The 15148-nt window shown below is 38.4% G+C and overlaps 1 pseudogene; it reads left to right on the top strand.

The window, feature by feature from the left end:
* The first annotated feature begins 13266 nt into the window (after positions 1–13266).
* LOC131489756 (glyceraldehyde-3-phosphate dehydrogenase-like) lies at positions 13267–14299 on the top strand (annotated as a pseudogene).
* Positions 14300–15148: the final 849 nt, after the last annotated feature.

The following is a 15148-nucleotide window of genomic DNA, read 5'->3' as shown; positions in this document are numbered from 1 at the left end:
TGTCTCCCTAGAAACCATGTGATTTGTAGGGAGGCATTATCATTTTTAATTCCAGGGAGTGTTGCTATGCTTCCCCAGTGAAAAGGCAAAAGCACCTTGGTCTGGTCCTTAAAATTGTGGGGCGGAGCTTAATTGCCCCATAACATGATGGGCTGACACATGATGGGCTGCTCCGTGTAAGACCTTTCCCTGTAGACCCTTTCTGAAGCCCTCTCTCTTTCTTTAATTGCCTATTTCAGAAGGGCATTCACCAGATTTTTGTCAGATTTTCTTTCATTTCTGATTCCCTTTGTGGCGTGGCTGAGTCAGGGCTACGAATAAGCAGAAACAGTAGACACGTTGTGGGATTCGGTCTCTCACTTTTTCCTCTGCCTCTGCTGGGATCCCCCTGTCTTCTGCGTCTAGTCCAGATTCCTTATACCTTCTGCATGCATTTTTTAATATTATTTTTCTGATTACTCATGTTATTAATTATAATTGATACTAAAAACTTATTTTACCAAGACAGAAGGGGCGTATATTGCCCTCTACACCTGGCCTGATCTCAGTTTAGAAGCCCCAGGACACAGGGTTACAAACAGAATACGAAACTAACATTAACAATTTTCCTGTAAGTCCTGCAGTGTTGGGGGCTTGGAGAGAGAGGCAGGATTTGCTCTTTTCAGTTAGGAAGATCATTTTTAAACAATACCCGCAAATGAACTGGAAAAGTCAATCCACTTGTCGTAATTACCACAGGCAAATTTTAAATTATTATATTAAGGACACAAGATCATTCTGAAAAAGGACATTTCAGTATGAATTTCTCATACACATTTAATTCACAGTGACCTGCCTTACATAGTCCAGATTTTTAAAAATGGGGATTTTTTTTCTTAAACAATTACTTTCTTTAGTTTCAGATTTCTATTTAATACTACTGATTTTCTGCTTGATATCACCTTACATAGAGAAACATTTCTAGGCCTCTAGTTTTTAAAAAAATATTTTAACTTCATTTATCATACAAAAATAACTTTCCTAGCATGATTTGCCTAGGAAACAAGTACTTACCAGACATGGCTTAAGGAAAATACACTCAATTAACGGTGATAGTATAGGAGTCAGCATACGTATCATACTTTAATACAGTTTAAAATGTGTTTTCAGTACTCATGTTACGTACACATAACTACTGATCATTTGTATTATGAGAACATGGGTGATTTTTCTTTTTCGTAGTAAGCTGCAAGCCCTCGATACAGGTTCTGTCCTCTTATTTTGATATAATTAGATTTAATGAATAGTCTTTGCCATTCACCAGCTGTACACACCGAGGGGAGCCACCCAACATTGCTATGTTTTGTTTAATGATCCACAAAATGGAGAAGATAACAGCACTCAATTTACAAGGTTGTTCCAAGGACAAAGTATGAGTCATATGCAGAGATCTCAGCACAGCGCTTATCACTTAGCGCGTGCCGAGAAACATCACCATCACCATCGCCATCATCATCACCATCATCATCACCATCACCATAATCATCATCAGTATCCATATGCTTCCAATCAGTTCATTTTTCCTCACTCGAAGTACATAGACTTTTTCTGAGTCCAAATCAGTGCCCAGTTATTTTTTTTTCCTTTGTGAAATTAATACATAAAGGATCCAACTAACTGATGAAACATAGCTTTGTTTTTCTTTTACTGTGTTTCAAAGGCTGCGAATCATAAAATAAACGTTTCCAATGACAACAGCTCTTGCCCAAGAGACATCAAAACTGGCATCATGTTTCTTCGCAACAGGTTCTAATCAACTGAACCTGATAAAGAGCATGGATTTCAGGTTACCTCGGGATGACAGAGCGCCACTGCACTTAATTAAGACACTTTCGTATCCAGTGAACAAAGGGACTAATTTTAACCAACTGTGGACTCACAGGAGTAATTCTGTCTTAACCCAAGTATTTTTTCAGTGCCTAATTAGCTTAGTATCATGAATTTCCCCTTTCTAGCACTCAGAAACTTCCAAATTCTTCTTTTTGGTAATTACCCAATCAATTTCTTCTCTTTTCTGAAGAAAAAAAAAATTGGAGTTTCAAAAATATTATTCTTTGAAAGATTAATTTTAAAAATTGTTTTCAGGGGCACCTGGATGGCTCAGTTGGTTAAGTGTCCGACTCTTGACTTCAGCTCAGGTCATAATCTCACGGTTTGTGAGACTAAGTCCTGTGTTGGGTTCTGCGCCGACAGTGTTCATTCTGCTTGGGATTCTCTCTCCCTTTCTCTCTGCCCCTCCCCTGCTCGTGGATGCGCACACGTGCTCTCTCTCTTAAAATAAATAACTACCTTAAAAAATTGTTTTCTGACAATTTCCTTTTCTTCCTTTTGAGAGAGTCCTAAATATGGTAAAGGAATAGTCCACAGGAGGGAGTGGAGTCTATGGTAATAGAGTATCAAAGAATAATGGAGACAGGAAGGAGGAGTTTCAGATGACCTGAAATCTTACCACTGTGTCTGTAAGAACATTCTTGTACCACAATATAGAGTAAAAGGAATACTATAATCATTGGAGCCTCAATCAGAGTCAAGACTCAGAAGCTTTAATGGGAAAATATTTCTTCTGAAAAAGTTTCGTGAACAGACAGAAATATTTCTTTTTTAAAAAAACTATTTGCCTAATGTTAAAGTTATTACTATTCAGATATAATCTCTTAATATTCAAATAATACTTACATAAACTGATAGTACAAAATGTATGCCTATGACCAATTCGATTTTGCAAAGCATTTAAAACTGATTGCACACTTAATAAATTAAACTTTTTGCAACTCCAGCTTGTTATATGTTGCAAATATTAGATTCTCTTAAACATTTTAAATCCTCTTAAAGTTAGACAGAAGCACAATGATTATATTTAGCTCCCTCCAAAGTGCAACAATAACCATGTCTGTTAAATACAGAGTCATCACCATGATTTTCCTTTTTCTTTAATTATTTAGCTTAATGTTTTTCATTCTCAGCTCCCATTCCAACACCTCTGATTCTGTAAACTTCAACATCCATGCCGTTTATTTTGTTGTATCAGAAGTCAATACAAAAAAAAATAAACAAAACAAAAACAAAAACAAGCAAAAAAAGAGTCAACCATTTTAGATTCTTTCTGTTCTCAATTGAAGTGACCTTGTTGTCTCAGATTATTTATAAATTATCTGTCCAGTTTTTAGGGGAAAAAATCTCAAGTTTAGGTCTTAAATACAACTCAGTGATCAACTGTTTACATAAGTCTAAAGATGCAGTTAGAAGACTTATCATTCTTAAATAATTGTGAATGGATCAAGTTACATGAATGCATAATTGCACTGGTGAATCTCATTTTCTTTCTTTTTAATTTTTTTTTTTTTTGGTGTTTATTTACTTTTGAGAGAGAGAGAGAGAGACAGAGTGCAAGCAGAGGAGGGGAGAGAGAGAGGGAGGGAGACAAAGAATCAGAAGCGGGCTCCAGGCTCCCAGCAGTCAGCACAGAGCCGGATGCAGGGCTGGAACCCCCCAACTGCGAGATCATGACCTGAGCTGAAGTTGGGCACTCGACCTACCGAGCCACCCAGGCGCCCCTCACTTTCTTTCTTTATATTGAATATCCTATCTGCCTTTCTTTTGGTGTTGTTTTAATGTATTAACAAGACACATCCCGTCTCAAGCAGATGGGAGGTGAGTCTAGCTACAACTTCCTTAACGTCACTGGAAGGATAGCACTGCCATGCTTATCACCACTCTCCCTGAAGGTCGTCCCGTGCTATTTTTTCATCTAGTGGGGGACAGAAGTCAAAAGACAGAGGTGATGTGGATCTCTTTTCTCAAGTCATTGGCAGGTCTGGGATAGCAGTTTCCTTCTCTTAAAATTGTCTTTACTCGGGGCGCCTGGGTGGCTCAGTCGGTTAGGTGGCCGACTTCGGCTAGGGTCATGATCTCGCGGTCCATGAGTTCGAGCCCCGCGTCGGGCTCTGTGCTGACAGCTCAGAGCCTGGAGCCTGTTTCAGATTCTGTGTCTCCCTCTCTCTGACCCTCCCCCGTTCATGCTCTGTCTCTCTCTGTCTCAAAAATAAATAAACGTTAAAAAAAATTAAAAAAAATTGTCTTTACTCTATAGGAGCACCCTAATTGAAGTGAGGGTGTCATATCCAGTGGTGCCATGACTCAAATGGCCTGACAGAAACTACTGATACAACCAGCAATTATCCAAAGTAACACAATTCACAACTGGCACGTTACATATAAAGAAGAATGTGTGAATAAGCAAGTAAGTAAGTTATTGGGGCACCTGGGTGACCCAGTCCGTTAAGTGTCCGGCTTGGCTCAGGTCACGATCTCACCATTCATGAGTTCGAGCCCCGCATCAGGCTCTGTGCTGACAGCTCAGAATCTAGAGCCCGCTTCAGATCTTGTGTCTCCGTCTCTCTTGGCCCCTCCCCTGCTCGCACTCTGTCTGTCTGTCTGTCTGTCTGTCTCTCTCTCTCTCTCTCAAAAATAAATAAATATTAAAATTTTTTAAGTATATAAATGAAATGTATGGATACATATATGAAATGCCCTATATTCCAAAGAGCACTTCTTCACCCACCATCCTTCCTTGATAACTAGAACATATGCCTAAGACATATATGACCTTATGTTCACATTGATTAGTGTTGTATGTTGGAGCGTGACTATCTCAACCCAGAAATGGCGAATGGCATGACCTTAGCAGTTGGCCACATACATTTCGTGGGAGAGATTACCTTAATAACAAGGAGTTAAAAAATAACAAGTGGGCATTTCCATGGCAACCTTCACATAGAGGATCCTCCACCTTGCAAAGGATATAGCTAATGGAAGATAAGGAAAGAGAAAGAAAAGGAAAGTGACCCTGAGAGTTCCCAGCTTGTGACTGCCTGACATTCAGCTGGATCGAGGTGTTTCCTATGGAAAACAGGTAATTTCACAAAACACTGTCGGAAAATCATTCTGCGACCACACTAGATTGAGATAAAAACAAGACCATGACAGAATCATACGCATAGGGAAAAATAAAAAAAAAGGAAAAGAAAAGGAGATCCGTATCCTATAGCTATCAAATACCAACCTTAACATCCCCCATCATCTGAGATCAAGTGTAATTATAGACCACTGCACAGGTGAAGATAGATGTAGATAATTGTAGACGTGTAGAGAACATAAACTATGTACCATGAAAAAAACCCCAAAAAAACAGAAAGGATAGAGGGAATCTTAGTCTCATTTCTTAATTTGGAGACAGAAAAGGTAGCATTATAGAAACCTTTTAATGTATGACCAGAGCCATAATTATATGGAGAGTAAAGAAAATTCTATACTAAAAAATTAAAGTAGAAGTACAATAAATAAAAACATACTCCCTATATTTATTTGTATTCTATAAACTGGGTCATGTACATAAGTCTCTTGGCTATTTTGGGGGTAACGTAGTTCATCAAATCATTTAAATTAAAAAGGCTTTTAAAATATTAGAATAGGAAAATAATGAAAATGTGCACCTAGCGCTGTCAGTTTCTGAATTCTAGCTAAGACAAAAATACACTGAAAATATATGAATTATTCATAATAATGTGAAATAACACTTCTTACAGATTACTAAAATGCTACACTTTTCGTGTGAAGCATGACTTTTCTCTCTAATGCAATGATCTTTTAAAATCATAGCCATTGTTAAATAAGAATCTTAATAAATATGACATTTCTGCAGATTACTGTGTTTATAACTTTAAAATTGAGCTGTTGCCAAATGAAATATTTCAGCTCAATTTACATTTCTACTGTGGCTGCTTTTTCCACTCACCCATGGCTTTCTGATGGCAAACATAATTCTCAGTGTGAAGAAATGCACTCACTTCTGTTTTCCCTCAGCAACAGGAAAACTCATTATGTGTTTTATTTTGAGAAGAGGATCATAATTTTGAGGCACACTTTATTTGCATGGCCTCAAGTTTTGAGAGATAGAAAAGTAAATATCTATGGTATATATAATAATGATTGACGTTAAATATGTATACATATATATTATATATTTTATATAAAAGTAAAAAAGGATTTTACTCAATGAGTATTACTTGGGAAAATTGATCAAAACCATTGAGATCCTCCGTTTTTGGTGGTGGATGAGGGATATAAATTCCAGTCAACCTGACCCACCTAATAGAGGACATGGGAACACACAGTTAAAGGGAAGGTTAAAGAGGCGCAGGGTAAGGACAGTGACCATGAAGATGAGGGCCCAGAAATGCAGTGAAATTGTACTGCAGGGCCAGCCTGGTGGGGGGAATGGTGTCGTCACGACTCAGACCTGGATGGTAGCCGGTGCCCTGGACCTGTCTCATGAACGATCGCCTCCTTGTTTCTGGCCTTTTTGCCTCTTGCTCCGGTTTCAAACTCCTCAGTGAAGCCATCTGTGTTAGTTTCCCAGGGCTGTCGGAACAAATTACTACAAGGTGGATGGCTAAAACAACAGCTATTCACTCCCTCACAGTTCTAGAAAGCAGAAACCCAACATCAAGGTGCTGGAGTGCTACATTTCCCTCAAAGGATTATTCTGGGGAAGAATCCTTCCTTGCCTCTTCCAGCTTCTGGTAGCCCAGAAGTATCTTGGAGCTACCTGTGGCTACTTAGAGTTAATTTTAATTAGCTTAAAATGAACCACCATTATAAAGTCAGTCCCTCCATTGCAATGGCCACATTCTGTTTTCACTGAGGCATCATTAGCATGTAACATTATATGAGTTTCCAGTGTCAAACATAATACTTTAATATTTGTATATACTGTGACATGATCACCACAATAAGTCTACTGACCAATTGTCATCACACCCGTGACACATTTTTTTTTTCTTATTTTGAGAATTTTAAGTTTGACTCTCTTGTGTCAAGTGCTCACAAGCCATATGTGACTCCTGGCTACCTTGTGGGTAGCCATCAGGCTGCCATCAGACAAAGTTCTCTTGGACAGCACTGCTACAGAATATTCCTGGAACCAAACAAAACGGAACAAAAAGGTTTCCCTTGTTGGGCATCCAGCAATAAAAGGCCCTACAGTTACCTATTAGGAGTAGAGTAAATTCAGTGTGTATTTTCGTCATCACCAGGGTGGTTGTTTATTATACATGTAGATATGAGTTCACTGCCAGGGGTGCCTCAGTTCCACTGCTTATGGGCTCATATGTGGCCTTCTCCACCCTCATGGTTGGCTGTACGTGAAAACTTACAGAATGTACTTGGCAGACAAATTATTAGGCAGTAGCTGTGAGTATGTCCCCCCCCCCCCCGCCTTCTTCTGCATGCCGCACTATAAAACCCAGCCACTTTCTCGAAGGAGAAATCGACTATGAAAAGCCCAGTTACAGTCTGTGTGTGTGCGGACTTACGGGCTGCTATGCATGATCTGAAACAGCTGTTCCGTTATGTTGTTATTTCCCCCAAAGTCAACCAACGTGGCCGCTACAACTAAGCTGACGTGTTGCACTTCAAGTAATTATACCCAATTACCATCTTGCAAAATAGGCACTTCCCAAGCCTCTGGCTCTATACTCCTAGCCTAGCAACTGCAAGGCATACAAATTTCACTGGAAAAATAATGAAGATGATTCTAAATTAGAAGCCGAAATAGCCCCCAGACCAAAAAAAAAAAAAAAAAAAGTTTCCTCCAGACCTTACAAAGATTGTTTTCCAGTTTTATTACATTTATTTTTAAATCCCAACAGCATAAATATTTTTTTTCATAGCAGTCTTCTCAAATTACACACATTCTCAAATGTCTCATGTGACTATTTATATTTAAAATATTCTTTCTGGGACGACTGGGTGGCTCAGTCGGTTAAGCGTCTGACTAGATTTTGGCTCAGGTCATGATCTGACACCTTCATGGGTTCCAGCCCCGCATCGGGCTCTGTGCTGGCAGCATGGACCCTGCTTGACATTCTCTATCTCCCCCTCTCTCTACCCCTCTCCACCCATGCTGTCTCTGTTGTTCTCAAAATAAATAAATACACTTAAAAATAAATAAAATATTCTTTCTGCTTTCCGTGTCAATTTTTTTTTACATATGTGTGATTAGGTTATGTAGATTTATTTCCTGAATTTATCTCTTATTGTTCTCTAATATTTGGTAAAATTTTTAATTTACCAGTCAAATTTGAGAATAAATAACTAGATTAATAACATTCGGTAATTTCATGTAGAAAGAAAACATTATTTCTACCCCTGGGTCATCAGTAAATACAGAATTCTGATGATTACGCCCTGATCCTGGAAATGTGGTGGGGAACAAGGATTTGTTGGATGGGTTTCCCTTCAACAATTGCCAGTGATTTTTTCCATCCTAGAACAGTTCCTACATTTCCCCAGAAAGCTGGGTTACGTGGGGAAAACTTCATTACTTCAGGTCTAGTGTTGACAATGAAGTGTCACTTTTGACATTTTCTACATCGGGGAGTGGTATTTCCGAAATTCTCTTGAGGGAAACTGCAGAAGCCCAAAACTCTGAATTAGGTAACAATGTGGAGCCATCATCCTGCTGCTTTGCTGTCTTAAATAAATCCCCCAGCTAGATACCTCTTAGCATTCTCCTTTGGCACTCTTGTCCTCAATGTACAGATTATTTTAGGTTATTTCTTTATTCGAAAATTCATCGTATTGGTGATATTCTGTTCTTTGCTTTTCTGGAATGGAATATTCTTCAGCTCAGTTTAATCATGCTGTCAGCCTGACCTCTCCTGCTTTAAATATTCCACATATTCATCATGTCTACCGATGATTCTGGTCATGATCTTTCAATATCAGTGTGTGCGTTCACTTGTTGTTGCGTTTCTACTTTTCTTCCGTTAGGTACTGCATTTCTTTCTTTTTGAAGGGGTAGAGGAAAACATGGCTTATTCTACTCCTGCCATTAATGCAGAGTTTAAATAATAAAAAAAGGGATTAATTGGACAGAAATATTTTTTTCTCTAATGAATTCCATGAGTGGATATTAGAGTTCAGAAATATCTGATATTTCAACAATGCCCTCTTCCCATTTAGCATCAACAAATATATTTTAGGAAATAAATATGTCGTGGTAGATAATTTTCTATTGTGAAGTTTCAAAGAAGTGCTTCAAGTTTGAAATACTGCATCGGGGCTCAGGTAATACATCTAAACAGAAAAGTAAGTTTGAACAGTTGTGAATGTTTTCTTTTACTATTACTAGAGGGATTGCGTGGAAATATTTTCAATTTTTTAATTTTACTTTTTAATAAGTTGTTTTTAATGTTTATTTATTTTTGAGAGACAGAGAGATAAAGAGAAAGAGAGAGAGAGCACAAGCAGGAGAGGGGCACAGAGAGGGGAAGACACAGAATCGGAAGCAGGCTCCAGGCTCTGAGCTGTCAGCACAGAGCCCGACGTGGGGCTTGAGCCCACGAACCATGAGATCATGACCTGAGCCCAAGTTGGACGCTTAACAGACTGAACCACCCAGGCGCCCCTTAATTTTTATTTTTTTAAGGAAGCTCCATACCCAACGGTGGGGCTTGAACTCATAATCCTGAGATCAAGAGCCTCTTCCTCCATGGACTGAGACAGCCAGGTAGCCTACCTGGAAATATTTGTAAAGAAAAGCAATATTAATGTAGGTTATTAAATGTATTACTCTTCCCAGAGTTGGAAAACACTTAATTGCCATCTACCGTACTAAGAACTCTGATACATTCCTCCTCAATTCACTCGAATCGTGTCTACTTGAAAGTCCCAGACATTTTAGAGTGGAGATGGAATGCTCCTGGGTAAGCAGTGATGGGATTATCGTTGAGGATACCTAATTTCTCTAATCAAAAACTAGAGGATTCATCAACTCTAATGTACCTTCAGTACGTGCTCATTATTGATAGCTGCGTATAGTTTACACGTAGGCCAAAACAATGAAAATGGAGTATCTGTGAGAGACACAATAAAGACGTATATTAGTGATATAAATTGGTAGAGAAATACATGGGTTTTGTCCTTTTTATGTTGTAGAATAGATTTGGGCGAAGCATAAATACACATGCATTTTTGCAAATTGGGCAAGGTGGATCACCAAAATAAAAATAAAAATAAATAAATAAATAAATAAATAAATAATAAAGTCATATAATTTGGATGGCTTCATATGCCTAGATGATCAGTTTTGCTGTAAATGCGATGGGTATTTTAATATTAAATCAAATGATGCACATCTATATGTCTCAAAATATTTAGAAAAGGACTAATATGAAGATAGTGTGTTCTTTCATATTAAATGTATAACAATATTTTTTCCGGATAGTAATGTGTAGCTTTCTGATTTTATGTCTATTACATAAAGATGAAGGAAATGTATATACTCCGCCTAAAATCATTTACTGACAAAATATGCCATTTCATCGCTCAATTTGATAAAGAACAAACAGCAAGTATGAAGCAGAGCATTTGTTGGGTCATATTTATCATATTGTCAAATACAATAATAATTTCCACTTAACTTCAAGTGCTGGTTGAATGATTACTTAAAAAGAATCTTAAAGGAGCAGATATTTCAACTAATGGAAGATTAAATGAGATAACTACTAATCCATTTCCAAACTGAAGTTTTGTGATTGTACATAATGGATCATTCACCAACGTGCATTCACCATCTGATTCTGACCAAGCAGAACTCACTGCAAAGCATTGTTTAAGCAGTATGTGGAAAATATCTGCTAGAAGAATAATTGCAAATTTCATTATGCTGAAGTGTTTATATGTTTTTCTGTTAAATTAAACAATAAAGCGAATAAAAATACGCTCAATTTATAAGTAGGGATGAGTAATTGGAAACAAACTTCCCAGAGAACTTTACAAATATAATTCATCTCCTTTTTTATTGTTGTTTTAAAGGAGTATGAGGGAAATATTGTTGCTTTTCTCAAGTGAAAGAGTTTTCTCTAGTTTGACTTAAACAAATGTACTGTGTCACACTAGGTGTCCATTTATGTTCAGATATCTCAGTGCATATACTAAAAGAGGAATATCGCTCCTTAATGAGAAGCTGTGTCTGAAATGCATGGAGACACGCTGACAGTAACATTGCTATCCCCTAGTGAAAGATAAATGCCAGATCTCATTTTAATAAAAAATGATTATAAAATTTTGGAACAAAGAGTTGCATTGAAATGGAGTCCAACAATGCCCCACAACCTGAAATATTAAAAAAAAATTATTTACTGTGGACAGCTATGGAAAAAGTCCCAGATATTTCTCATAAAGAGATATTTTAAGACAGTCTATGGCAGAAATCAATAGACATTGTAAGAAATAAGTTTCAGGGATTTATGAAAAATCACCTCAGTATTCTCTCAGCTTTCAGTCTTGTTTCATTTGAGCTAAGTGTAGATTTATAAGGGAGTTTTTGATAAGCAACGCCATCCATATAATCTATTTATAGTGCCAACAATTCGAATATTTCCGGTGGATTGTAAAATGGGTACAGAATGGAAAATATTAATTATCACCAATGAACCTGTGAAATCACCAGATGTTGTGGTCTGTATATTTAAAAATTTATGTAAAATTAATCAATTATTTTTCTATGTAAGCAAAAACCTCCACAAATTATGTATATGAAAATATTACTAGAAAGAGTTGTGTTCCCTTGCTCATTCATTCATTTATTTATTCATCTCAACTAATGTGTTAAACTCTCACATGCATCGAGACCTCTGTATCTTACTGGGGTTCAAACCACTGATAAAGCACAGTCAGCACCACAACAAATGCCGAATTTTGTAGCTGCACACTGATTGTGACAGAATGGAAAATTTGAAAATCTGAAATATCCACCTGCCCCCTCCATCTACTGACAGAAATTATACCAAATATTATTTTCTATGATTTTGAAATTCAAAGAAAAGAAAGAGAAATCTGCAAAGGAACTGCTTCCTATGAGCGTGAGCGCGCGCGCGCACACACACACACACACACACACACACACACACACACACACAAGAGTAGTATAAACAAACAGTAGATGAAAGAAAAACCCATGGCTATTGTTAAAAGAAAGCAATTGGTTTGGAGAATTTTTATGGGGCAAAAAACTAAACCAGCCCTGAGGTCTGCAGAGGTGGAGAACTGATCCTGAGATACTTCTTACAAATACAACTCCCATAGAGGAAACTCCCAGAATCAAAAGTAGGTCAGGAAATGAAAGTCTAATGTGCAAAATTAAAAAAAAATGGATTTAAGGAGAGAGTGAATAGAAAAAATTGGAGAGACACAGTATGGGAGAAAGAAATGGATAACAATTTTCAGAACTGAAGAAGACCAGATCCAGAAGGCATGAAATTTTTGAATTAAAATAAACAAAATGTACAACTAGACACATTTTATTAACAGGGCAAACATTGAAGACAAAATTTTAAGGCCTAAAAAGCCACCGGAGGAAAAAGAGAACAGTTACAAAGACAAGACATTTAGAAAGACAGTTTTCTCAACAAGAAGCAAGCAAAAAGCCAGAAGATGGTAATATAATATCTTTATGTGCTGTGATGAATTAAATATCTTCTCTGAATTGCATACCCAGAAAAACTATTTCTCTAGGTGAAAATGCACACAAACAAAAACTTTGTTTAACCTCAATATGCCTGTGCTACTGCAGTAAGAAGTACAATTCAGGAAAATTGGGGAAATAATTGTAGAAGGAAATTCTGCACAATAAATAGGGAGATGATTCTAAAGCAAGTAATTAAGACTACAATTTTAAAGAGACTTATAATTTTTTTAATTAAATAAAATTAGTGCTATCCAGCAGATTAGAGACTTGCATTTAAAAGGCTAATTTTTTTTTTTTTTTTTTTTGAGAGAGAGGGTGCAAGTGAGTGAGGACAGAGAGAGAGAGAGAAAGAGAGGCGGGGCCCACACTGGACTCATGTTTTTCCCAAAGCGGAGCTCATGCTCACCCAATGTGGGACTCGAACTCACAAACTGTGAGATCATGACCTCAGCCAAAGTCATATACTTAATGACTGAGCCACCCAGGAGTCCTGAAGGGCTATTTAAAAAGATCTTCTGGCTCTGCACCCTTCCCAGTTGGACAGATAGCTGCATCTCCTGGTGCAGTGCCAGCCGTGTCCCTGAGACACAGTAGTGAAGGTTGGAGTAAATGGATTCAGCCATATTGGGTCCCTAGTCACCAGGGCTGCTTTTAACTCTGGCAAAGGGGATATTGTCATCATCAATGACCCCTTCATTGACCTCACCTACATGGTACATAGGTTCTGGTATGATTCCACCCACAGCAAATTCAAAGGCACATTCAAGGCTGAAAATAGGAAATCTATCATCAATGAAGCCCATCTTTGTCTGCCAGGAGCAACATTCCACCAACACCATATGGGGTGACATTGGCACTGAACATCCTGTGGAGTCTACTGGGGTCTTCACCACCAGGGAGAAGCCTGGGGCTCACTTGAAGGGTGGGGCCCAATGGGTCATCATCTCTGCCCCTTTTGCTGATGCCCCCATGTTTGTGATGGGTGTGAACCATGAGAAGTATCAGAACACCCTCAAGAATGGTCAGTATGCCTCCTGCACCACCAACTGCTTGGTCCTTCTGGCTAAGGTCATCCATGACAATTTTGGCATGGTAGAGGGACTCATGACCACAGTCCATGCGATCACTGCCATCCAGAAGACCCTCAGATGGTCCCTCTAAGAAGCTGTGGATTGATGGCTGAGGGGCTACCCAGAACATCATCCCAACTTCTACTGGTGTCTCCAAACCTATAGGCAAGGTCATCCCTGAGCTGAATGGGAAACTCAATGACATGGCCTTCCATGTCCCCACCCCATCATGTCAGTCATGGATCTGACCTACCACCTGGAGAAAGCTGCCAATACAATGACATCAAGAAGGTGGTGAAGCAGGCATCAGAAGGCCCCCTCAAGGGCATGCTGGGCTCTGCTGAGGACCAGGTTGTCTCTTGTGACTTTAACAGCAACATCCACTCTTCCACCTTTGATCCTGGTGCTGGCATTGCTCTCAGTGACCACTGTGTCAGGTCCATTTCCTGATATGACAATGAATTTGGCTACAGCAACCAGGTGGTAGACCATATGGTCCATATGACTTCCAAGGAGTAAGAGCCCCCTAGACCACCAGCCTCAGCGAGAGCAAGGTGAAGAGAGAGGCCCTTAGCTGCTGAGGTGTCCTTCCCTAACTCATCCCCCAACACTGTGAGTCTTGTGATCTCTAAAACAGTTTCCATATCAGACCCCTTGCAGAAGTGGAGGGGCTTGGGGGGCCCTACCTTGTCTTGTACCATCAATAAAGTATACTGTACCCAGCCAAAAAGAATGAAAATGAAAAATAAATAAATAAAAAGATCTTTTGACCTATTCAAGAATTGGTGAAAATTCCTAAATTGCTGGTTTGAAATACTTTCTTTTGGAGTCTGGTAACATTACAACACAATAGAAGGATGTAAAGATTCTATCAAGTAGAATTGACAAACCCTAACACTATGTGAAAATCGGAATCCATTAAAGGTGTAAGAGTAAATATTAGATCTGAATAGAAATCCAAGTTATCCTTTTGTAACATGTTTTAGTGTAAGATTATTGAGTGATGATATGCACAAAGTAACCTGTCAGCAAATGTTAGCTGTCATCATTTTCGTACTCACTGTTTCCACCAATGGGCTTGCATGCTCTCGGACAATACAGATAAGCAAGCAGGAAAACAAAATAGAGTAAAATCAAGATAATATCTCATAACGCCTATGGAATAATGTAGGATTGATGAATAAATAGTAAAATTTCAAGGAAACAAGAAAATCTTTATGGAAGAAGTCATGTATAAGCCAAGATGTGAGATCAAAATGTGGGGGAGTCTACGAATTCTTTAATCTTCTAGAGATTAGTATAGCTGGTATGGCAGTTGGTTTTATGTCCGATAAGACTGGCCTTGGGGTGCCCAGAATACCATTATTTCTGGGTGTGTCTATGACTTTTTTTCTGGATGAGATTAGGATTTGGATCAGTAAATTTAGTAAAGTAGCATGCCATCTCCGGTACGTGGAAGGAACCTCAACTAATCTGTTGAAGGCCTAACTACAAAAAATAACAAGGA

Source organism: Neofelis nebulosa, chromosome 11 (assembly GCF_028018385.1).
Source record: "Neofelis nebulosa isolate mNeoNeb1 chromosome 11, mNeoNeb1.pri, whole genome shotgun sequence".
NCBI lineage: Eukaryota > Metazoa > Chordata > Mammalia > Carnivora > Felidae > Neofelis > Neofelis nebulosa.
This window is presented reverse-complemented; position numbering and strand designations above follow the sequence as displayed.